This window comes from Petaurus breviceps, unplaced genomic scaffold (genome assembly GCF_028583685.1).
Source record: "Petaurus breviceps papuanus isolate PSGF00001 unplaced genomic scaffold, PetGlider_PUasm1.0 41, whole genome shotgun sequence".
Taxonomy (NCBI): domain Eukaryota; kingdom Metazoa; phylum Chordata; class Mammalia; order Diprotodontia; family Petauridae; genus Petaurus; species Petaurus breviceps.
Window position 1 is genome coordinate 4,141,753 of NW_027186320.1, and position 27,736 is coordinate 4,169,488.

General features: G+C 35.3%; 1 pseudogene; it reads right to left on the reverse strand.

Moving 5' to 3' along the window:
- Positions 1-23,153: 23,153 nt before the first annotated feature.
- Positions 23,154-27,736, reverse strand: part of LOC138171091 (importin subunit alpha-1 pseudogene) — a 60,460-nt pseudogene continuing 55,877 nt past the window's right edge.

Genomic DNA, 27,736 nt, shown 5'->3' on the forward strand with positions numbered 1-27,736 from the left:
TTTCTTCAGTTCTGGTCTTCTCCTTATGAAAGCATGTTTCTTTTTTGTTTATTTGTTTGTTTTTCTGTTTGTTTGGTTTTGAAACATTTTCTGTTTTATTGAATGATGTATTTTTTCCTTGGAGAATTATGCTTTATTTCACCAGGGAGGTAATTCTTGTTTGCTCTCCTAGCTACTTTGCTTTCCACAATATCATGTTCCATAAATTCTTATCCTTTAATGTTGAAGCTGCTAAATTCAGTCTAATCCTCATAGTGACTCCTTGATATTTAAATTGTTCCTTACTGGCCACTTGTACTGCTTTTTTCTATGAACTGATAGTTCTTTAATTTAAGTGCAATGTTCCCTGAATTTTTTATTTTGGGATTTCTTTCCTGAGGAGACCTGTGGATTCTTTCTTTTTATGTTTTGGAGAGTGGAAGGCAGAGCAATTGGTGTTAAATGACTTGCCAAAGGTTTATGTAGTAGGTGTTAAGGGTCTAAGGCTGGATTTGAACTCAAGTCATCCCGACTCCAAGATAGGTGCTCTATTCACCATACTACTTAGCCACCCAGGGGTATTCTTTCAATGCCTATTTTGCACTCTGGTTCCAAAATATTAGGGCTGTTCCCCTTGATAATCTGTTTTAAAAATATTTATTTATTTGTTCATTTGTTCATTCATCTCTCTCTCTCTCTCTCTCTCTCTCTCTCTCTCTCTCTCTCTCTCTCTTTCAATCTAATCTATTTGTCTGATGTCTGTCTGTCTATCTCTCTATCTTTTTATTTTTCAGCATTCATTTCCACAAGATTTGGAGTTCCAAATTTTCTGCCCGTATCTCCCATACACCACACCCCAAAATGGTAAACATACTCATTACTTCTTCCCCCATCCTGCCCTTCCATTCCCCCCAATAACTCCCTTACCCACTTACCCCTTACCTTCTTGTGGGTTAAGATGGATTTCTATACCCCCATTTCATGTCTATCTTATATCTTGGGTGCATGTAACAGCAATTTTTTTAACATTTGTGTTTTAAAACATTGAGTTCCAGACTCTCTTCGTTCTTCCCTCCTCACCCACCACCTTATAAAAGAAAAGCAATAAAATATAGATTATACATGTGTAGATATGTAAAACATTACCATAGAGTCATAGTATGAAAGTCTAATTATTTTCCCCTCTATCCTATCCTGGCCTCCATTTATTCAATTTTCTCCTTTGACCCTGTCCCTTTACAAAAGTTTGTGCTTCTCACTATGCTCTCTCCCAATCTGCCCTCCCTTCTGTCATACCCCTTCCTTATGCCCCCCCCCATTTTCCTGTGTGTTAAGATCGCCAATTACGTGTATTTGTTATTCTCTCCTTGAGCCGAATCCAATGACAGTAAGATCAATACATTCACTTTTGCCTTCCTGTATTTCCCCTCCATTTTAACAGGATTCTCTTGCTTCTTTTATGTGAGATAATTTACCCTATTCTTTCTCTCCCTTCCTCCTTCTCACAATTTATTCCTTTCTTTCATCCCAATTTAATTTTTTAGATATCAACCCTTTATATTAAACTTACCCCTTACCCTCTATCTATGTATACATATAAACACACAACTACACACATACATACAATACAATAAACAATATAGATGCATACATACACACAAACATATATACACATGTACACACATGTAAATATATTTACATAAATATATATTCTCCTATACATGCATCTGCACACACATATATCACACATGTACATATAAATACATATGCATGTATAAGATTATATGCACACAAATGCATGCATGTACATATTTCCCACATTTATATACATGTATGTATATACATATTTATACATGCATATATTTCCTTCAATTATCTTAATACTGAAAAAATCTCAACAGTTACAAATATCCTCTTTACATGTAGAAATGTAAACACTTCAACTTTAATTCATTCCTTATGATTTGTTTTTTCTGTTCATTTTTCATGCTTCTCTTGATTCTTGTATTTGAGGGTCAAATTTTCTTTTCAGCTCTAGTCTTTTGATCAAAAATGCTTGAAAGTCCTCTATTTCATTGAATATCCTTATTTTCTCCTGAAATATTATACCTTGTTTTCCTGTGTAGATGATTCTTGGTATTACTCCAACTCCTTTGATGTCTGGAATATCACATTCAAAGTACTTTTGATCACTTAATTGGAAACTGCTAGATTTGGGGTTATTCTCATTGTGTTTCCAAAATATTCAAATTGTTTCTTCCTGTGTGCTTCTAATATTTTTTCCTTGAACTCTGGAATTTGGCTATAATATTCCTAGGGGTTTTCTTTTTGGGATCATTTTCAAGAGCCAATCAATGAATTCTTACCATTTCTATCTTACCTTCTTGTTCTAGAATTTCAGGGCAGATTTCCTTGAAAAATTACTATATTTTTTTCTTTTTAAAGGGGGAGGGCAAAGCAGTTGCACTTAAGTGACTTGCCCAAGGTCACATTGGTAATAAGTGTTAAGTGTATTAGGTCAGATTTGAACTCAGATCCTCCTGACTCCAGGGCCAGTGCAGTTTTCACTGTGCCACCTAGCTGCCCCTCCTTTATAATTTCTTGAAAGATGATGTCTAGGTTAGTTTTTTTTTAATCATGCATTTCAGGTAGTACAATAAGTTTTAATTTCTCTCTCATGGATCTATTTTCCAGGTCAATAGTTTTTCAATGAGATATTTTACATTGTTTACCTTTTTTTAAAAATTCTTTTTGGTCAGTTTGATGGTAATTTGATTTCTCATAAAGTGTAGCTTTAATTTGCTCCATTATAATTTTAAAGGAATTACTTTATTCACTGAATTATTGGACTTCCTTTTCTTTCTGGCCAGTTTTGGTTTTTAAGGCATTCTTCTATTCATTGGCTTTTTGGACCTCTTTTGCCATTTGAGTTACTCAATTTTTACTCAATAATTACAAAATTATTTTCTTCAATATTTTTGGGGGTCTCCTTTAGCAAAATGTTGACTTGTTTTCCATGATTTTCTTGCATCACTCTCTCTTCCCAATTTTTCTTCTATCTCCCTTACATGATGATTTAGTTCCTTTTTTACATCTTTCATTAATTCTTTCTGGGCTTGAGACCACTTCCTGTTTTTCTTTGGGATTTTTTCCATAGGTCTTCTTATATTGTCCTCTTGCGAGTTCAGGTCTTGCTCTTCCATGTCATTATACTAATTTCCAATGGGAGGGGGGAAAAACTTCTTTAGTCTTTGTTAACCTTTTTTTCCCTTTTTCTTCCTTTTAAAATTTAGCTTTGGTTCCAATGTGGAAGGAGCACTTTCTCAAGCTTCTTATGCTAGGGGTGGTTGGTCTTTGATGTTTATGTGGTGCTCTACAATTGTTGCTCTCAGGTTCATGAGCGATCCTTGTGTATGCAGCTACTCTGAGTGGGTGGGATGGGGGTGGGTGATGCTAAAGGTGTAGGGGTCTGACAGGTTACCTGTCACTGAGCTGTAGTCATAGTGATGGTGTCTGGAATGTGCTGAGGTGAGGTGGAATTTTGGGTGCTTCCCTGCGGTACATTGAAGTACATGGAGGTCCATTGCTGGAAGACACCTGCTCACTTGGAGCTACATTGAAGTACAGGTAGTTCAGGGTAGTGGAGAATGACAGTCAGCCTAGGGCTGCACCAGTATACATGGTATTTCTCCCTGTGGGGGATGCAAGTGGGGAGGTCTGGTGATGCCTTTTGCTTACACCCCCACACTGGAGCTCAGGATATCCTTCTGTTTTCCTGAGGCTGGTCTTAAAACTTGCTTGTCAGGAATCTTCCTACTGGGATATTCTCCCCTTTTACTCAAGTGAAATGAACCTTTTATCATTAATCCTCTAATTTTCCCATTTAAAAGAGTCTTCCACTCCATCTTTCCACTGGCTCTGCTGTTCCAGTATTTTTCTCAGGACATTTTTCCTCATTTTGTTTTGTTTTACATATCAATATAGGATAGTGGAAGAGATTTACTATTTTCTCCACCATCTTGGCTCTGGGAATGTTATTTCTTATCCTTCCTAATGACCTTTTAAATATCTTATTTTTCAATCATTTATTTCATTGTTAGAATGCTTTATAAAATATTTCAGGTCTAAGTCATGAAAAATAAGAAGTATATGTTCTCCTCAAGTGTACACTTTAACTACTCTTTCTTTCCATTTTTTGAATATTTCTTGGATCTTTCTGTTCAATAGTTACAATAGCTTCTTTTTTTGCAATTAAACTTTTTTTTTTTAACCAACAGTCATAGAAGGTATGGATGCAAACAAAACAAACTTCTACATCTTGAAAGGAAAATTGTAAAAGGGGGAGAACATGTAAGGGATTGCCTTATATAATTTCTTAGAAAAATATTGAATGACTTTAAGAATTTTAGTATATAAAAGTAATGGAACATTATGGTGCCATAAGAAATTGTAAACTAGAGAACGGACAATCAGAGAAATTTGGCTAATATGAAATGACTTGGTTATTATAAAATATAATATGACAGCAAAATTATAAAATAAAATATTTTAAAGGCTTAAGAACTCAGATAAATACAATGGTAAGACAGCTCTTTAGGAGAATTCTAATAAAGCATTTTACCCACCTCTTGACAGAGAAAGGATGGGCAAAAAAATTTTGAAAGAAATATATCTTTTGAGCGGCTAGGTGGTGAAGTGAGTAAAGCACCAGCCCTGAAGTTCAGTTCTTGCCTCAGACACTTAATACACACACACACACACACACACACACACACACACACACACACACAAACACACACAAATTAACTGGCTGTGCAAACTTGGGCAAGTTACTTAACCCCAATTGCCCTCCAAAAGGTATATACATATATGTATGTATGTATATATGTATATACACATATTAACTAGCCGTGTAACCTTGGGCAAGTTACTTAACCCCAATTGCCCTCCAGAAGGCAAAATAATAAATAAACAAACAAAAAAACAAATAAATGTGTGTGTGTGTTTGACTTGTGGAAATTCTTCAATAATTTTACTTACCTATGTTTTTTATTACAAAATGTCCTTACTTGTATCCTTTCCTCTTTCCTTCCTTCTTTCCTTCCTTCCTTCCTTCCTTCCTTGCTGCCTTTCTTTCTTTCCATCAGTCAAAACTAAAACTGACAAAATTTATTTTTTTAACATAGAGAATAGGAAATAAGGACATCCAGAAGGAAACATAGAAAAATAGACCATCTTTGAAGAAAATATACATTATGTATTTTTAAAAGTCAAGCAGTATGAAATAAAGATTCAGATTTTGGGAGAATATATATATATATATAATTTTTAAATTTACATTATTCATTTCCACAAGATTTTGAGTTAAAAATGTTCTCCCCTTTTCCCCTACTCACCACCCCAAAACAGCGATCCCACTGAATATCCCCTCCCCCAATATCTTCTCTCCCATATCTTCCCCCATGCCCCCTCCATCTTTCCTGTAGGCCACATGGATCTCTATGCCCCAGTGCCCTATATCTAATTTCTTAGTTACATGTAAAATAATAATAATAATAATATTTTCCAACATTTGATTTTAAAACTTTGAATTCCAGATTCTTTCCCTACCTCCCTCATCACCCACCCTTACTAGGAAGATAAGCAATTCAATATAGGTTGTACATGTATAGCTATGCAAAACATTTCCTTAGTGTATATATTGTGAAAGACTGACTATATTTCCCTACATCCAACCCCGACTTGTTCTATTCTCTACTCTGATCCTGTCCCCTTTCAAAAGTGGGTGCTTAAAAGTTCCCTCCCCCCTGTCTGCCCTCCCTTCCATCATCCCTCCTCTCATCCCCTTCCCCCCTACTCTCCTGTAGGGTGAGATAACCTATTTGAAGATTCAGTTTTTGATACAATGTTTTGCCATTATCCACGATGTATAATTTTTTTGCATTTGAATTATGAATAAAGAAAAGTTTATAGTGGATTGGAAATTTATACAGATTGAATGTCAATCATGGACACATTTCTATTCACAGGAAGAATATATGCCCAGGAGAAGAGTGAAAATAGGAGAAGATCTTGGGAGAGATTATTAACCTGGAAATCATGGGGAATTTTGAATTACCATTCTACATAATTTTCCCCTTTATATAAACAACTTTTAATTCATACAATAAGCAGGCTGTGGTAGAAATTTGGGTGTAAGAGTAGAATAGTGTGATTGTTCTTGTTCCTGTTCATTTCCTACTTTATAGTTTGTCATCCTCCAAATCACAGAGGAAACATATACTAATTAAAACTTAAGTTGTACATACATGCATACATATGTGTGGATACAAATATAATATAATTTCTCTATATACTATATTTATATATACATACACACAGACCTTAGTAAAGAAATCATATTTTTAATTTTGTACATTTGCAAAAGTATTTTTTCTATTGCTGATCTTGTTTATAATTAAAATAACTGAATATTTTCATTTTATTATTTTGTCCCTTATTTATGCTTTCTTCTAATTCATTGCTTATTTTGACTCTTTTTTTTAAATTATTGATAGTGATTTTAAAATGAGTACCAGAGAATGTACTAAATTTGTCTTTTGACTTTCAAACTTTTTCTCAAAGTTTTGCAGTTTTGCAATTCCACACATTCTTTGTTATCTATTATTTTAAGGATCTTCCTTTTCTCAATTCTGATTTTTTTTCAATTTTTTGCTATTATTGTTATTATTTTACCAGCATCATGATAATCATCATCATTATTGTTATCAGTACCACTAATATGGGGCAACCAGGTGGTACAGTGGAAAGTAGTAGTAGTCAGGAAGATCTGAGTAGCATTTTTTTCTGTTTGTTTGAGGAGGTAAGGCAAGGAGATTGGGGTTAAGTGACTTGCCCAAGGTCACACAGCCAGTAAGTATTAAGTGTCTGTGGTCACATTTGAAATCAGGTCCTCCTGACTCCAGAGACAGTGTTCTATTCACTGCTGAACCTAGCTGCCCCGAGCAGATTTTTATCCTCACAATAATCCTGTGTAGTATGAGCTATTTTAATCCCTATTTTCCTGTTGGGGAAACTGAGGTTAAAAAAGGCTAAATGATTTATCCTGGATGACAAAGTTGCCAATTATATGAGGCAGAATAAAACTTGAGGGAAAAGAATAGATCATCCCTTAAAGAGTCTCTCACATATTAAGATGTATTCATCTGTGGACACTAGGTTGAAATCTGCTGCTAGGATTGTACCTGACTTCTTTCAAACTGGCAACTTACTTTAGATAACGATCTGCTAGCTTTGTCTCTGAGTAGCTAAAATTGCCTCCTTACCATGGTAACATTTTGGAGGATGCTTTTATGACATTAAAATAGCACTCTCTTCCTTACAGTGGTAGCATGATCCTCACATTAGATATCCATTTAAAAAATTAGCTTCTTTACTTGAACCTGCATCTTGGTTATCAGAAAGTTTCATTTTTGTTTTTTTTTTCCCAAATATGTTTCTATTCATCAAGATATTAACACACACACAACAGATATTTAAACTTTAATTTAAATCAATTCAAATGACATTTATTAAACATATAATATGATCAGGTCACTGTGCTGAATATTGAATTTGTTTGAATATTTAAATGGATTGTAATCTCATCACTGAAACTGTCCATTCCAAGGATGCAGACTTCTATCTGTCTTTGCCTAGTGTGAGTATTTTGCGTTATCCATTAAAAAATGAAACTAAAGATAAAAACAAAGGCTTTTCCCCCAACTTCTTATTCTTTATTTGCTAATAAAGCATGAACACAGCTAAGTAGATGTTAAATAATTTTGGGAGAGAAAGAATGTTATCCAATAAGGTTATCAGGACAAACATTACCTAGGAGGTGACATCTGAGTTGAGCCTTGAAAGAGGGTGAAGACGAAGAAATGACGAAAAGGAATATATTCTAGGTATGGAGTAGAGCCTTGAGTGAATGTTTAATTTGGGCAACACCAAGAAAGTTAGTTGTGTTTAAATGAAATATCCACAAAGAAGAATTATGTAAAATTATTCCAGAAAGCTAGATTAGAGACTGATTGTGGAAGGCTTTAAAAGCCAGCGTAAGAAGTTTGCATTACATTTTAAAAGCTATATGAAACCAGTGAAGATTTTTGAGCAATTGAGTCACTTGGTCAGAACTATGCAAACCATTTTAATTTGGCAGCTGCCGAGAAGGATTGAAGAGTGGAAAAAGAAACAGAGGGATCAATTATGTGGATATTACCATAGTCCAGGTGATCTTTTTGCAAAGTACTTGTTTTGAAAAGTGAACCAACTAAACTATGCAGTTATCTTTAAAATGGTGATTATTTGTTCTGATCCAGACATACTCTCTTTATAAGGGGTAACACATAGCAGTGATCTACTTCTGTAGATATACGGTATGTAGAGTGTAGAGCATATCTGTATGTGCTGGCATGTATTTGGCTGGTTCTGTGAACTCAGATTCATTAGAATATGACTATAATCAGTTGAGCATCAGCAAAGTATTCATGAAAAGAAGATAACTTCTTTGAAATTAGCTTCAAACTCTTAGTGCCTTGAGTTGTATAGGGACCAGCAGAGAGATCTTCTGAGATGCAAGTTGACTGTTTGTTGCTTATATGTCTAAACTTAATTGCAAATCAACTATCACCTCAATATATTGAACAAAGGTATAAATTTTTCTCTCTTCCTTTTTCAGTTCGAGAAAATTCCCACCCGATAAGAAAGACATTATAGTCTCTGTTAGTGCCTTATGAGACAATTTACCATTCCTGCATTATTATTTCTGAAACACAATCACAATAATCTAAGACAAAGAAAAACTATTGAAATATGTTATTCACTAAGCATACAGACATCAATTAGAGGGATGGTAGAAGTATATTCTATATTCACTGGTCTAAGTTTACATGGTCATTGTTCAGAAATATTATTCTGAATTAAAATATTCATACTTATTTCACAACATTGACTCAGGCATTATCAGCTTTATTTAATCAACTATGGCCCCCATTTATAGGACTTCTGATTTAAATTATAGAAGTCAAAATTGTGACAACAATGAGGCAGAGAAGAATATGTAAATTATACGTAAATATCCATGCCAAACCTTTATATCTATCTGCTATTTTGAGAGCTAGGTTACATTACACATGTTTTCTTTACTACATGAGTGAAAATATTGTGTCTAAATTCTCGTTCTTTTCTTCTTATCTTTTTTGATGGAATATACAAAAGAAAGGTTGAAATACATTGCTTGATTTCAGTGTACAATTAGAGAACATTTGTATTCGAAAATAAATGATAATGTTCAACTTTTTCCAAATTCAAATAATCATTTATTTTGTATTGACCATTTACAGCTTTGGATGGTAAGATAACAGAAAATTATAACAATGTATAAGATGACTTCGTATTCCATAATACATAGTAAAATTATTTGCATAAAGTACTCCATTAATAAATATTCTGTGAATAAATCTGTGTACATTTTGAATGCTACCCCCCAAAATATGTAAATTCCAGTTTTAGTTCATGCAATTTAAATATTGCTTCCCAATTTTCTCTCTATTTTTTTTCTCATCTGTAATTATATGACATAAGGAAAGACAAAAATAGCTTATATTTGTTAACCAGTCACTACTCTGAACCCAGTAGCTAATTTATGCATTTAGGTGATCTTGATCTGAAATCAGGTAGTTAACTTGCTTTATAATTTGGAGTCTTAAATTATTTCACACATGAAAAAAAGCTGTCCTCCTATATCTTCCACATTTTAATGGTATGTCTCTATTGCAGAATTTTGCAATACATGCCTAAGCCCTCTTCTGCATAAAAAAATTATATACATATATATGTATATGTATGTATATGTGTGTATATATTTGATGTCAATGATGATGAATCTTCTAAGTCTTCTCTTAAATAAAATATTCTTCATTAACTGACACTTTGTACATATGATTTTTCAACCAAGTATGAATCAAACTAAAATATGGTGAATTTTAAAACATATTTTAGATTTTGATCAATGCTTTTTCAAATACAACACTTTATGTTGACCATATAACACCCTTTTTATTTAAATAATAATCCTATCAAGGAAGGCAGTGAGGAAGGAACAGTGTGGATCATAGTGACATTATTTTCTCTCTTGTTCTATCACAACATTCCTATTTAAGGAGCTGTAAGATCCCACAGGCAATTTGACAGCACTTTGCACTTTTGGAAATATATTAACACAAATAAATAGTGAGCAAGGCATAATTTATAAATCTGCCAATTGGACCAAACACTGTCCATATATTTTGAGCCTCTAATGACAGTAGCTATCAATTAAATAAGTCATTAATTTGTCATTAAACTTATCAAAACCTTTTAATGTCTCACTATCTTTATAAGTGCAAGCTTCTTTTTATCTTGCATAATTTATATTGGTGTCACCCATCTTTCCTAGTAAATCTCCTCATCTCATAATTTTATTCCAACCTTAAAACTTACTACTATACTATCTATGTCATTACAGTATTGCCTAGACTGTGATATGTACTTGGATGAGTAAAGGATTTAATTACTCCATAAATGTCGAGACTTTGGATGGATGCTAAAAATTCATGTTGAACTGGATAAAACATCAGCATATATAGCACATATTTCAATCTTATCTGGTATATCTCTGAGCAATTAGCTGTACACACATTCCTCTTTCTACTAAATAGATTTATTTCTAGTTGAAAGTAAATACAGCCACAAGGGGTATCTTCTTTTGATATGATGATTCGTTCAGAAACTATCCTTTTAAGCCTCTGATAAACACACCTTCCCTCCATGGTTTTAAATTAAAAGCAATAGCAGCAGTAGCATACTTTCCCTTGTGACTCACTAACAGTTTTAGGAATCTCAAATTTCTTAAAATCTACTAAGTCAAAAATATATCCTTATGTGGAAATCCTCATTCATTTAAAAAGAGATTCAAAAGTTTTGTGGCTTACTCGATTTAAGCTGATCAAATTCATGAGTGTATATGCAGGCAAGTGACTGTCTGAAATTTGACTATATATTGTCATTATAGTGCCAAGCCTATCAAAGTGGACCTTTCAGCATTCAGAGACCAAGATGCTGAGAGAAGGAAAGTGAGCACAAAACAGATTCAAAAAATAATTTTGTACAGGGAGAGCTATGGAAAGGAAAAGTTCATTCTGTACGCTCAAAATCTCTCCTGGGAGCTGAAGCACTGATGTCAGCCTTGGGAAATAGGCACATTGCTATGACAGTTGCAATTATGCATATGGTCTGAGTATAGGGAGGATTTCTTTTAGGGGTGGTATGACCAGGAGAAATTATACACCTATGGTCAAGCATTGCCATTTTCCTTGGGGTTACTGGCTAGATTTATTTCTGAAAGACAAAGCGATAAATCGAGTTCACTCTGGAGCTAAGAGATTAGACAAAAAGTCCCTGCCCTCGTAGCACAGAATGAATGTAAATCCTAAATAGTAGCTGTTTCTCTTTTGACCAGGGTGCCTGAGGGTCTTGCCCTACCAGTTTGATTTTTTTGTAATGGAAAGGACCATCTCTCCATTAATTGCTTAAAGAGGTCTTTTCTGTCAATGGATCTTATCGCACTCAAAGTATAAACATGAAAAGGCCTTAGCCTAAATGGGCCAGGGTCTCCCCTTGCATCTAGGACCATGTCTAGTCATACTGGACCTTAGAACCAGATGTCTCTGGAGGAGAAAGTGAAACTGGTGACCTTGCATAGCCCTCCATCACTGAAATAAAAATCAACTGCAAGTCATATCATCATCTAGCTAATGTTATGGTTCTCTTTCAGAATTAAGAACAAACACACAACAACAAAATTTTGGACATAATTCCAAATTGCTCTGCAGAATTATTGTATCAGTTCACGACTCCATGAACAATGCATTTGTGGAGGAGGCCAGAGCAAACAAAGATAGCAGAGTAAAAGCAGGAACTTTCTTTAGTTTCACCAGAGCAGATTTCATGACAGTGAATCACTGGCAGCTATGGTGGTTTTCAGTCTTCTCAGCCTATAAACACCAACGAGAAAGTATATTGTAGGGAAACTACAAAGAAAAAGTAAGTAGGGAACTCTGTTGGAACTGGATGAGAGAGGAGGTCAGTCAGACCCCCGCCCCTGGGTTGGTGTAGGTGGAAGTGGATGCTGCTACTGCTGAATAACTGCCTCCAGAGCTCCAGGGCTATAGATTGTAGGTGGACCAAGTGACCATTCAGAGTGGAATTGCTATTCCTTTGACCTGCTTGAATCTGGGTCACAGTCTTGGGTGGTGGTCCTGAGGTAAAGAGTGCTAGCATGGCAGAACTTGAGGTACCTGTAGAGAAGATGCCCTTCTCATAGCTCTGACAACAGCTCTGACACCAGCTCTGCAAAACCCTGGAAATTTGGGACACAGCACTCTACACTTTGAAAGCAGAGTTCTACCATGGCAAAGAGCCAAAGTCAAGTAATTGGCTGGCAATATGGGCAAAGAGAGGAAGTGAAATCAGACTATAGAATCTTTCTGGGGAGACAAAGAGGATAAAAACATAGTACCTGAAGAAGACAAAAAGTCAAAGCTGGATCAAAAGCTTCCAAGAAAAATATGAACTGGTCACAGGCCATGGAAGGGGCAACAGAAGGATCTTGAAAATCAAGTAAGAGAAGTAGAGGAAAAATTGGGAAGAGAAATGAGAATGATGGAAGAAAATCTTGAAAAGGGATTCAACATCCTGACTGAGGAAAACAAGACCATAAAAATAGACTAACTCAAATTGCAAAAGACATTCAAAAACCATTGAGGAGAAGAATGCCATTAAAGAGAATTTCCCAGATGGAAAATAATTTCATAAACTCACTGAAAAGAACATTTTTCAATACAATCAAAATTAGATTGGAGCCACTGGAAACTAATGACTTTATTAGAAATCAAGATACTATAAATCAGATCCAAAGAAATGAAGAAAAAATAGAAGGCAATGTGAAATATCTCACTGGAATAACCATCGACCTAGAAAATCGATGTAGAAGAGATAATTTAAAAATTATTGGACTACCTGAAAGCCATAATTAAAAACTTAGGCTAGACATCTTCTTTCAAGAAATCATCAAGGAAACTGCCCTGATATCCTAGAACCAGAAGGTAATAAAGAAATTGAAAGAATACACTGATTGCCTCTTGAAAAAGATCCTAAAAAGAAGGCTTCCAGGAATATTATAGCCAAATTCCATAGTTTCCAGGTCAATAAAAAAATATTACAGTCAGAAAGAAATAATTTGAGTATTGTGGAAACACAATCAGGCTAACACAAGATATAGCAGCTTCTATATTAAGGGATTGATGGGCTTGGAATATAATATTATGGAGGTCAAAGGAGCTAGGATTAAAACCAAGAATCATTATTACATTGAATATCCATCTCCTCCTCTAAAAATTATGCTTATTTTTGCTGGGTTGCTGATCCTCATTTGTAATCTAAGATCTTTTGTCTTATAGCATATCTTATTCCAAGCCCTCCAATCATTTAATGTAGAACCTGCAAGGTCTTTCATAATCCTGTCTCTGGTTCTATGATAATTGAATTTTTTCTGACTGCTTGCAATATTTTCTCCTTTATGTGATAATTCTGGAATTCAGCTTATAATGTTCCATTTCATTTTCAGTTTAGTATCTCTTTCAGGAGATGATTGATGGATAATTCTAGTGGCTATTTTACCCTCTGATTCTAGGATGTCAGGGCAGTTTTCCTCTATGATTTTATGAAAATGCCATCCTGGTTCTTTTTTTAACCTGGCTTTCAAATGGACCAATATATATTCCAGGCCAGTTGTTTTTTGAATGACAGCTTTTACATTTTTTATATTTTCAATCATTTGATTTTGTTTGTTGATGTCTCATAGAGACATTAGCTTCCACTTATATAATTCTAATTGTTTTCTTCAACTACCTTTTGTATCTCTTCCATTTGGCCAATTCTACTTTTTAAGAAGTTGATTTCTTCTGTGGACTCCCCTCCCCCATTTTATGAATTTTATTTTTAAAGGAATTTTTCTGCTTTTTAATTGCTTCTCTTGACTTTTAAAGTGCTTCTTGAGCTCTTCAAAGAAGGCTTTTTGGACTTGAGATTAGTTGACAATCCTCTTTGAGGGTTCAGATTTGGGTATATTGTCCTCTCCTGAATTTATATTTTGAACTTCCCTGTCACGATAATTATTCTCTGTGGTCATTATATATCTATGTTGCTGTTTGCTCAGGGGGTTTGCCTTTTTTATGGCTTTTAAAGTCCTTCTCTGCCTCTTGATCATAGGAACCACTGTCCCACACTTTTTGTGCTGGAGCTTGGGGCCTAGTTAATGGCTTTGTGTGCTGGATTCTCAGTTGCTGGTAGCTAGAGGCTACAGGGGTCTGGTAGCTTACTTGTTGCTGAACTTGAGCTTGTAGTGGTGGCAGGGGGTGTGTTTTTCTGCATTTCCCTTGGGTTACACTAAAGTTTGCTAAGAGGGGGGTGGTGTGGCCACTGGAGCTCACCTCCTAACCATGGGCTGTGCTAGTATATGGCTAGGGTAAGCTGCTGCTGGACACCTGGCTGTCAGTGCAAGTGGTTTTTCTTGTTGCCAGTGTCTACTGTTTCCCCCAGCTGATATCAGCCATGCAGGTGCCTTGATGTTGGAGGTTGCCAGCCCCACCAACTTGGGGCTCAGGATCTGTTTTGCTAAGATGGAGATATCCACTAGATTGCTGGAGCACCTCCTGTCTTGTACTTGTCCCCTTCAGCCACTGATAGAGGGAATTTTTGCTTTAATCCTCTTAGCCTCCTGAGGTAAAAGACTGCTTCACAACATCTTTCTGCTGTCTCCACTGTTCCAGGTGTTTTTCTATGTTGATATTTTCTGGATGTTTCAAGGTCAATAAGTGAGAGAAACTTACTGCTTCCTCTACCATTTTGGTTCCTGGAAGTTGAAATAGGTGACTTTCAAAGGTTCTGTCTGTAGACTGAGAGTTCCAGATGCTGCCATTACCTTAAGCACTGCTGCTGCCCCTGCCACTGCTGACTGCCAATTCAGTCACTACCAAGGCCCATTCCTGGTTTGCTAGGGCCAGGGGTGTACTAGTGGTCTTTGCACTGGACTATGCTCTTCTCTCACACAGGTCCAACAGACCATTCTTGGTGACTTTTTAAGTTGTGTTTGACATCTGTTTGATGAGAAGTCTGGAAACTCATACTGTTGCCAGTGACTCAGTCTCCTGAGGCCTGCTACAGCTTTTATGGTGCTGGGTCTGTGTTGGCACTATTTTTGCTGGGCTTCACTTCTCTCTCAACTTGATGGAATAAATGTTTCTTGTTGACATTCCAACTTTTCCTGGACTGGAAATCTTCCTCACTCTGACTGTTTTTCAGTTCTCAAAGTCACTTTTTAAAGGTATTTGAAGAGGTTTGGGGGATAGATCAGGTGAGTACCTGCCTTCACTCTTTCATCTTCGCTCTGCCCACTGTGGACTGTCTTGCATATCTCAATTTTTCTTTTACCTTTCTTATTTGACTTTTAAAATCATTCTTGAGGGGCGGCCAGGTGGCTCAGCAAGTAAGAGCACCGGCTCCAGTGTTGGGATGACCTGGATCAAATCCCAGGCTCAGACACTCAGCACCACACCCAGAAATAACTGGCCGTGTAACCTTGAGCAAGTTACTTAACCCCGATTGCTTTAAAAAAAAAAATCTTTCTTGAGCTCTTGCAAGGAAGCTTTCCTATTTCCCTTTGTGGTTTCAGTTGGTATAATGATAATGTCCTCTTCTAAGTTTCTGTTTTGATCTTCCCTGTAAACATCATAATTCTCTATGGTCAGGATTCTTTTCTGCATTTTGCTCATTTTATTTGCCTATTTCCTGGTTTTTAAAGTTGTGCACTCCTGCTGGAGAACAGAAAGCACCATCCCAATGTTTTTGTGCTGGAGGCCTACAGCCTGGTCACTGTATTTATGTGTTGAGGCCTCAGGTGCTGGCAGCTGGTAGCAATAGAGTTATGGCAGTTTACCTGCTGCTGAGCTGAGGTCCTAGTGCTAGTGTCTGGCATGTACTGAAGCCAGGTGGGTTTTTTCTTCATTTTCCTGGTACTAAATTGATATGGGCTACTGGAGAATGTCTGCTTGGAAATGTATCAGCACACATTTTTGTTCTCCAAGCTGGAATCTAGTTACCCTGTGTAGTTACCAGTTACCCTGTCTATACTAAGGCACATGGTTGAGGGAAGGTGGCTGTTCTGTTGTTGGTGTTTGCCCACTCCACAACCCTGGGGCTCACGATATACTACTGTTTCCCTCAATTGGGGTTTGTTGATGACTTGCTTCATTGACCCCCATCCTGGACTATACTCCCCTTTTAACCCAAGTAATACAGAATTTTCTTGGCTATCCTCTAAGTTTCCAAGGCTGAAAGACTGCTACTCCCAGTCTTTCAGCTCTCTAGACTGTTGTAGTATATTTCTTGTGACACCATTATTTGTTTTTGTTTTTTTAGAGGTCAATGATAGAAAGTGAGAATGATTTACTGATTACTCTGCCGTGTTGGCTTCTGAAAGTTCCCTAAGTTGTGATTTTGGTGTCACACATTAGATCAGGTGTTTATTCCATTAAAATGACTTTGATAACAAGTAAAGTTCTAATTCTCATTAGTAAATAAAAGTTCAATTATTTATTTCCCATTCAAAGAATCCGTTTCAGGACAAAGAATACAAAAATTTCAAATCATGTAATTGTGTAAACTTAATATGGATTTAGACAAATGAATATTTGCCTTTAATAGATTTAATAGATTAATTTACTATGCAAAAATGTATTTGGACTTTTTTAATTTTAGGACACATTTATGAAAGACATTTAAAAAATGTTGCCAGTCCATCAAAGTTTTTACAAACAATATGTTGGGTGCAAAATTAAGAAGGAATATTCATTTGAGTTCAATTTCCATCTGTGGTGTCCCTGGTATCTCTAATTCACAATCTGGCCTGAGACATGATGACTTATAGATGTTTATATGCCTTTCCAATTGGCCTGTCATAGTAACTGTGCATGAGTAGAGGTAGTGCTGTTTATATCACAATTGGAGTAAGTAAAGAAGAAACAATTTCATATAGCACACAGCAAGAACACAGGAAACCTATTGCTAAATTATTTGTTGGCAATCTGTGTTGTTTACGACAGATGGATGTTAAGTCTGCCCTGAAGTTCCTGTAGTCAATTTAAATGCCTAGTATAAAATTCTAATATAAGTTTGAGATCACGTACAGTAATTTGCTGCTATTCATTTCACTATTCATAGTAATATTAACCTGTAATTCAAAAAACACAGCATAATAAACATCCTTTTAGTTTGTAAAACTGCTGTAAAATTTGCAAATTAAAGTTCATGCTCTGAAACATATGCTCCCCCTCAAAAAAAAAAAATCTAATGTGCTCACTTGGGTGAAGCCAACTCTAAAGCAGAGTATGGTTATATTGTACAAATAATTTTGTTTCTTAACACCTATTGTACTGGCCTAAAGTGATGTGTGAGCACACGTACATACACGCACACCCACTTACCCCCTCACCTCCCCCCACATACACACCTTCTGCATATCTGCTCATTCATGTTCTATATTCTCAAACTGGTATGATTTATATTTGAATGAAATTTCCAGTTTCATTGAGTGACATGCAATCTAATGAGATCCTGCCCATACCAGAAGCATTACTATTTTATAAAAAATTAATAGCAATATAAAATTGGACTAAATAATATTTTTCAGAAGAGAATGGGTAATTACAATCAACACTAGAGGGCTTGAGTTATTATTTTTGGAATTATTTTTGCTTTTGAATATAAAGGGAAGCAGTTGTATGTTATTGATTACTAGGTAACATCTTATTACACAAAAAATGGTGTGCAAGTGTAGTAAAGTTTTCAGTGATGATGTGATATTTAATAAAATATATCATATTCTAAAAGACAGAAATAATTTTTAAAAGATCCCGATATAATCCATAAAAAATGTTGCGATAATTTACAGTTTAGATGTCAGTAACTAGTTCCTTGAATATAGTGAATCTGTGTCATCACAAAATTGAAAAAAATATCCTTCTTTTTCCTTTCATAAACTGCAGTATTTCAGATGCTTAAGGAGAGCAATTGTTTGATTCTACAAGCTTTGATAACCAGGGCATAACATGACTATTACCAGAATGCATAATTAGAGACATTCTAAGGTAAAAAGAAAAAGATGGAAATTTTGATTGTGAAAAGTCATGCTCATTTTTATAGAGAAATAAATTTGATACAGAAGGAAGAATTTCAGATCACCGAACTCTCTCTCTCTCTCTCTCTCTTTCTTCTTTCTATCTCACTCTCCATATATATATATATATATATATACATATATATATATATTCACTTATATTATTAATGAAGAGTTGATAGAGAGTAATTTAAATTATAATATTAGGAAACAGTGCTTTGGAAATCAATGGTCCTTTTTACTAAACAATCCTCTTAGTACATTCACTTGAACGTGATATATACAGAATATTATGTGAATGCTGACAAGTTTAGTACTATCCTGATTTTGTTTGACCTATTATGCATTTGTATTTGCAGTATAAAAATGCAGGGCTGATCTACACAATATTAATAACTTTGTAACATATTACTCAGTTTAGATTTTAATTTGCTCTTTTTCTCCTTTTTATTTCTTGTATTTCCTTCTATCTCTTATTCATTATATATTCATTCACATATATTCACTTATATGTATACATATGCCTATATATACACACATATACATACACATACACATACACATGCATATACATACAGAGAGCAAAAAAAGCCTGGGGATTCTTTGAGTCTTCTCATAGGAAAGAATGAATATAGCTTAGGACTGCATAGTAACATTGTGAGATCAAGGCCTTTTTTTTTTTTTTTTGGACAGAATGCATGGCCATGTAAGTTGATGGGAGAGAAAAAGGAAAAGTTATGATGTCATTTTTCCTTCCAGCATATTCAAACCTTAACTCTTTTTAGTAGTCAATAAAATCCTACCTTTATAGGAGATCTTTCCCAATCCTCATAATTTCAGAGGCTTCCCTCTAATTATTCTGTATGCATCTTGTATAGAGCATGTTTTGTATATATTTGTTCCTAACTTTTCTTGTCCATTAGATTGAATCTACTTTGTATCTTCTTATATTCCTAGTGCTTAGCATAGCTCCTGGAACACAGAAGGAATTAAATAAAGGTTTATTTATTGATTGATAGATTCTATTCATATTTCCTCTCCACCTATTTTCAAAACTATGAGTAGTTTTAATGAGGAGTTTTAATCTTTTGTAAAAGATAATGACCTAAGTCACAACTAGTTGTTAATAGCATGGTGAAAGTGTTTTAGAACTAGAGTCAGAGTTTCAAGATTTCCTGGCTTTGCTACTTACTTGTGACTGGACAAGTCACTTCACCATTCTGTATTTTAGTTTTTTTCATCTATAAAATTACATCATTGAACTCAAAGGAAATTCTAACATGTTTTAGAATATCTGCCACTCTTTGGAGTAAAAAGTACTGTATCATTTCTAACTATTAGAAAAATCATTGCAAGCAATTTTCTAATAAATGTCTGTGCAAGTAAAAGTATACTCCAAATATACCATTAGAGATTAAAAATCAAATGTGTTCCATAATAAAATGACTGCAAAATTAATTAAAAGCTACTTGGAGTTTCAGACTATTACCTCTAGTGGTAATCAATTGAAAAGATATCCAATAAAATTGTCTTGACATTGCTACGGATCTATTTACTAGTATTATTATAAAATGACTTATAGCTCAAAAAATGATTAACACATTTGCAAGATAGAGAGCTTACTTTAGAACCTATAAGATGTGGGTTCAGTTTCCACTTCCCACATACACTGTCTGTGTGATACTGGGAAGGTACTTAATGCCTCAGGTTTCTAGGCAACTCTTGACAATACTCACTTGGGTTGAAGATTCCAACAAGTATTAGTTGGAGTTTCTCCACCTGAGAACTCCTTAAATTATTGAAATCACAGATCCAGTTTGGCCCTATTATTTTTATATAGTTCAGGATACAAGTCCTAATGAATTTTCTACACACACATATGTATACATATGTAGATAGATAGAGAGTATATATTATATATATATATATACATATATCTATGTAGATCTATATCTCATCTATTCACTCCTAATGACTGGACTCATTTTTAACATGGACTCTACTGAGAACCAAAAAACAATATTAGCATCTTGATTAATTGATTTGAAAAAAAAATATGTCAGATCAAATCACTCTAATCTTTTTATTGATGTACCATTTATAATGATTAAATGAACCAGACAAAATCCTCCAAACTACTAAGATATGGTTGGGCAAAGGACATTTGTTAGTACTCCTATGATTCTATTATAACTTCATCTTGATGTCCTCAGTATTAATAGAATCATCTAATTCATAGATGTTCTATTTTTTTTTTATTTTCACAGATTGCTCTCTTAAACTCTCTAAAACATGTACTAGTAACCATAGCCTCTGAGATTAGAAAATCAGGGTATTTGATAACTCAAAAAAGTTCATATTTTGCTAGTTCTATTTTCCATGACAGAGGGGCAGCTAGGTGGTGCTGTGAATAGAGTTCTGGCACTGAAGTCAGGAAAGCTAATCTCCCTGAGTTAAATTCTGTTCTCAGACAGTTAACTAGCTTTGTGATCCTGGGCAAGTCACCTAAGCCTTCTTGCCTCAGTTTTCTCATCTGTAAAATGAGCTGTAGAAGGAAATGAGAAACTATTCCTGTTTCTCTGCCAAGAAAATCCCAAATTAGGTCACAAAGAGCAATCTATGACTGAAGCAACTGAACAACAAAATTTCCCATGACCATTTGTTTCATTAACTTAAAATGTTTGAAATTATATATTTTTTCTTCCACATACATATAGGTTTGGAATGGGGAAGAATATGCAAAAGTGGGTCTGTGACTTCTTGCCTCCTTCCATGAGGGTTAGTGAGAAAAACATGAGCTTCTAGAATTTGTTTTCTTTATAAAAGGGATCAAAAAGACCATTATCAACTTGATTCTTTTCTTTCTTTCTTTCTTTTTTTAAGAAGTCTAAGGGAATGGGAATCTGGAATCTGGCTCATATTGTACCACCTTAAGACAATATTTCTTCACATTATGAGCCTAGGGGATTTCTCCTGGTTAAATTATGATGATAGTAAAGGGAGGTTCCTTGGAGAAACTGAAATAGACAATGATATTTGATAACTTGTTCCATTCCTGAAGTGGCAAACACTGTCATGATGTGAAAATTCTCTGATTAACTTTGGAGGAATTTAAAAAGGGTTTCAGTTTCACGTAGTTCCTTTGTGCTATTCATAGACTCATTATCATAAGCCACACTCTGGTGGAGTGATGACTCCATATAATATTAATGAAATAGGAAGATCTTCCCTGTCCATTAAAAGGCCTCTATGACCATGTGTCCTACTTTTCCTGGGAACAGAAGCTTATTACCAGGTCTAAAGGCACACAGGTGTTTCAATCACAGCAGCAATATATCCTGAGTCACACAGAGCCCATTGGGGAGGAACTTGCCTACATGGATGCTTGATTATAGGAAGGTTTTCACACCTTTTGCTACAAATCTAATTAGGCACTGAGTCAAGAGGTTTGTGGTGCCTTCTGGCTCACAGCCAATTAATTGAAAACTATATCCTGAGAGGTTGGTATTTTACTTTGGGGACTTGCTCATGAAAAGGATCTTTAATTACCTTGATGAGACTGTGAATAGCTTTTTGTTATGAACCCCCCAACTGCTCAGAAGTGAGTGCTCTCTCAATTCAGTGTTGTATATAGGTGATTGTATTTACTTTGTTCAGACAGTAGAAGCCCGGTCTTTTGAATCTCTGTGATAATTTCTCTGCTTTTATTTTCTACTCATCTGTAATTAAAGTAAGATTATTGACCCTTTTAAACACTGTCTTTCCTTTACCAAAGCAGATCAAAGAACCTGTGCTATCAGGTCATTCTGGGTGTGCTAGGGGGCTTGCTAGTACACTCTAAAAACAATGTTGTGCTTAACTGGAGTCTTCAATATTCAGAGTTTCAGAGGCTGAGATAGTATAGTACTGGAATCTGAGAGTAAGAATCAAGAATGGCTTGCATTCAGCATATTTTTGATGCCTTCAGAAGTAAGACTTCACTTTCCAGAGTGGTCTCCATTACTCAGAACAACAAAAGAACTAATTTGGTAGTTATGTTATATAGGGACATGGATTTGGTGAGACCAATTGTATGTAGAAACTGAGGTAACTTTTATATTTATTTCCCTTCCCCATTCTAGAACTGGTTAGTATATGGAGAATTATGTTCCTCATGAGTAGAAACGTCTGTATGCTTGTTCTTGCTCTATATATGAAGTAAATATACTTTTGAAAAAGTTCATCAAAGTTAAATGAACAAATTAAGTTGGTTGCTACTTGTTGTCCCCTCAAAAGAGATTGAATTATAACCAGTCAGAGCTCTAGATGATGAAAGCAAAATGAGATACCCACAAACCTTTCAGGCAAGCATGAGGGGAGCTATATCAGAGTTAACTGAAAGAGCGATTCAGAAAATTCTTTTTTTTAAGTTTCTCACATTGGAAATTTATTTACTAAGGCACAATAATCATAATAGAAACACAATCATCTCTTCCACTGAAGTTTGAATCTACCATCATGTTAAGTTGACAAAGGCTGTTATGAATAAAATGCAAGATCTGCTGTATTCTACATTAAGTTGGGTTATGATGATCAACCTGGCCTAGTGGTAACTGCTAGTCATAAGACTAACAGACTAGTTTTAGAAAAGTTTGAAGTGGGCCATCCACAAAGTCATGGATTTTCAGCCAAATCAACTCTTTAAAAACTACATTATTCAGGTAACAAACTCCATTTATGGAGGAAATAACCACATACAAAATTCACAGATCCTTGGAATAGAATCACTACTTGAAATTAGAATCTCCCACTTTTCTTGGACTAAAAGGTAGCACACATTTAAAATGTGATGAATTAGGCGGTCTGGGGTAAGGCCAAGTGTGGAATTAAGTTTTTATCTACAGTATACTGCAAAACAGGAAATTCCACATAGAAATAAGAACCCTATTGAGTATAGAGGTTTCATACAGTATGTACACAGTTCCAACTGTTCAAGTATGCTTTAGTGCTACATTAAAAGTCACATTAAAAAATACAATCTTAAAATGGAGAGACAGTAAGACAAAATTATACCAAGAACAAGGCATATAAGACTTGAAGATTTGACCATAAAATCTAAAAGTTAAAAGTCCCAGGCATGCCATCTTGAATCTGGAAGGTATAGCCATCAAAGGTTAATTCTGAGACAATATTTTGATCTTATTCCTCTGCAGAGAAATACTTTTCAATTAAGCTTGAGAAAGCCTCATACACCATTTCGTTTTCATGGGATTGAAGTGCTTCAATTCTGTCTAGTCCTCCACATTCTTCAATTAGGATACACAGTTTTTCAGTTTCATTGAGTTTTTTTGGCAGCCAGAAAAATATTTGAAATTGTATCCAAAATAACCAGTACAATTTTTCTGTCTTTTGCAGACAAGAGGTTGATTAAAGTTTCCAGAATTCCATTTTGGACAAGATACACAATCTGCTCAATTGTTTCACCACTTGTATAGTTTGTGACATCCCATACAGCTTCTTTCTCTGACTTAGAGTCTCCCTTTGACAGAATTCCAACCAAGTATGGAACTAGTCTATGATTCACACCTTGCTCTATTTGGTCCTGATGGCTAGCCATGATGGTTGACATGGTCCATGAAGCCTCCTTCTGGATATTGGTTTTGGGGTGAGTAAGCAGACTAGGAAAGACAGCAAGTGCTCCTGAATCTATTACAAACTGAGTTTGTTCATCTGTCCCAGTGACAGTGTTTCCTATAGCCCATAAGGACGGAGTCACTATGGGGAATTCACCAGATCTTAGAAGTTTCACTAGCTGTGGGACAACTCCAGTTTTCACAAACACTTCAATCCTGTCATTTGAGCCATCTGTGAGGTAGGAAATGGCCCAATAGGTATCTGCTAGAACTTCTGGATCATCATGATGCAAAAGACGAAATAAGATAGGAAGAATTTGCTCAATAGCTTCTATTGGGGAAGCAGGATTCTTGTTGTGACAAAGATTTGAGTGTCCAGGTAAGATTTATTAAGTAACCACATTCTAATGATGATATATCAGGAACTGCAAACAGAGCTAAAAGAGGGTCTATTGCACCATACTTGATAACCAAGTCTCTGTAGGCTGAACCATTACCTGTAATGTTTCCCAGAGCCCACACTGCCTGTTCACAGATGTGAGCCTGGGGAGAGGCCAACAGGGCAATGAATGCAGGTATAGCCCCTCCATCTACCACTGCCTTGATTTGGTCTGATGTTCCAGAAACAATGTTAGTAAGTGCCCAAGCAGATTCAAACTGAACAGGATTACAGTCTGTCATGCCCAAGAAGCCTACAAGCTTTGGAATCATACCAGCCTCAATTATTTGGTCTATGGAAGGCTGTTTTTCCCTAGAAAGGAGTTTCCTAGCAGCTTGGGTAGCCTGAAGTTGAACCTCCAGATTATTACTATTTATACCTTTGACAATATCTTCAACAGACCAAAATGCAGAGCCTTGGTTATTTCAGTTTTCCTGCAGTGGAGAAGTAGCATTATCAGGAAAAGTGCTGATGTTTCTTCTTTTCAGCATCTGGTCATCTTTTTTAGCTTTCCTCAGTTCCACATTCACTTCAATATGCCGTCGCCTCATTTCAGCGCTCTCTTTCCCTTTGTTCTTAAACCTATTAAGCCAGGCAGCTGGTGAATTAGCATTTTCATTGGTGGACGTGGTTGTGTTCAACACTGGGAGAAAAAAGCAAGGAGGGAAGTTGCAGGAGGTCTGCAGGCCCGGTAGGGAAAGCTGGAGGAGGATGCAGCTGCGTCACGGTTAGACTTCCCAGAAAATAATTTTTACATGAATAATGTATAAGGTCCTCATATGACTTCATACACTGTAGAAAAAAAAAAGTGGAAAGGTAAAAAAAAAAAAATTCACACCTCTACCTACAAATCATGTTTCTACATCTTTTCCTATAAAAAATATTTGACTCTAGCTTAACATTCACTAAAAAGAAATAATACTCCAGAAAATTGATTTTTCAGGCTTCTTATTCTAGCTACTCCCTACTCCCACCTCCAACAACAATTACTGGAGGTTCTCATTCATCCTGAAAAGCCCCTTAATCCCTTCTTATGTATCTGCAGTTGAAAGACTGTGAGGTTAAAACAGACCCTTGAAGGGAGAGGATTTGGAACCCTTCAAAAGCCATATGTCACCAAAAGAATGCTATAACCTTTGTTAATCATTCAATACATGGGGACAAGGATTGGAAGCCTACTAGATACAGAAGCTAATATCATATGAAAAGGCACTACTGTAATTAATTGATTGATTTATTGATTGTTTTGTCACAAAGACCATTTATTCAAACTGGGCAACAGACACTGACTAGCTGTTGGTTGTTGGCAAGTCACTTAACCTCCATTTGTCTCAGTTTCATCAACTGTAAAATGAGGATAAACAACAGTGCCTACTTCTCAAGGTTGTTGTAGGGATCAAATGAGGTGATAGTTCTAAAGCACTTAGCACAGTTCCTGGTACATAAAAGGTACTCTATAAATTCTTATTCTTTCTCCCTCTCCTTCCCCCCCCTTTACTTTTATTTTCTTTCAGCTTCAGAAGATTGGTGTTATAAGTATTCTTAATTTTTTTTTGAGAAAAAAGAATAAGGGCAAGTGGCTTATCCAAGGTCATATAGGTGATGTGTCAGATGCTGCACTCAAACCTTGGTTTTTCTAGTTCCAAATTACTGAATTTACTGTCACATCCTGCCATTCTGCCACCTCCTCACCAATACTCTATTTTTAAAGAAAAGTATCTTAATCTAAGTCCTATTTTTTTTTTATCCTTTTTGTCTCCTTGTACACAGGGACATCTGACTACTTCATGGATACATATCTATCTATCTAGATATCAATACATATAAGTTTACATTTATACATATTTGTGAATTTGTTGTCTCCCTTGTTGGAATATGAGTTCTTTGATATCTGAGAGTTTTGCTTTTCTATTAGTACCCATAATACTTAGTACAATGTTTGGCACATAGTAGTTCTTAAAGGTTTTCCACATTTTATTTGATTAATGAATACCCTCTCTAGTGCTAGGATTACCTAATCTCATAACCTGTAAAACAGTACTATTTTAGAAAGAATAATAATGGTATTTTTGCTTTTAACTATAATCTTCAGATTTATTATTTATCATCTTTATTCAGCAAACTCTTTTCCTTAATGATGTATTTCAAGTTTATCACCCAATCTAGTACTAATCAGAATTTATAAAAGTTTTCAGATTATTATTTTTCCTTCCCCAAGCAGGTTAGTACCTAGCTTACAGTTTCTTCTACCACAAATTGCCTTCATATTTGGAGACATCAATAGTACATGTTTATGTGTATTCAAATGTACTGATGCCACAGTTCATCATACTTCTCAGTCATCAAACTTATAGATTTACTTCACTTCAGCCATACACAGAAGTGTGCATACTGAAGGACACAGTATTAACCGTTGAGTAAAATAAAGCATTAAGTAATAGATTACAATGCATCAAGCTCTATACTAGTCACTTGGCTAGTAAGACATAAATGATACAGGTTATTTGTGTAATACAAAGAGAGCTAGATTTTGAGTCACAGGATCTGGATGCAAATCCTACTTTTGCTATTTATTAAATAAAACCCTGGGGAAAGTGTTTAAGACCTCTGGGACTCAGTTATTTCATTTGAAAAATGAGGAGGTTGGATTAGATTCTAATTTCCTCTAAATTCCTTTTGATCTTTAAATTTAAAACATTATGTTTATCCCATGAAATAGACCATGCATTTAGCAAGCTTATATACTAGAAGATTACAATGACATTACCCAGAACTCCATTACTGTCATCACCCAGAATTCTAAAAATGTTCTCTCTGAAAATAACTTTATATCCTTTCATGTCTCTCCCCATAATTATTTTGGTAGAAACAACATTTGTGTTAACTTCATGAAGGGGAAAGGAAATTATCTTTGAAAGTTAATTGACATAGGGAACTGGGTTGAAGTCATTGATATTGTTTCCTGGTCATCTAGGGTGTTAAAAATTCATGTGTAATTGTTATTCCACAGGCCTGTTTTAATTTCCACTGCTGTATAAGTCAGCACATCTCTTGCAATGAATACTGCTATTTAACAAATGGAAAGGTAGAGGTGAAAAGTATACAATTCAATTTATGCTACATGGCTATTGAATCTACACCTGTATATGTTTATGCACATACATATGTGTACACACACATATGCATGTGTGCTTGTGTGTGTGTACAATAACTGTACAAAATCCACATACAGATAAACACAAACATCACTGACTACACCAATATGGTGCTTCAGTTAGTACAGACCATGGTTGAATTGTATGAAGTTGATGAATTTGCTGATTTTTTCCTCTTAATTGTGTGGTCAAGACTAGTCAGTAGCAGTTCATCTTGCAGCTTAATGATCATTGAATT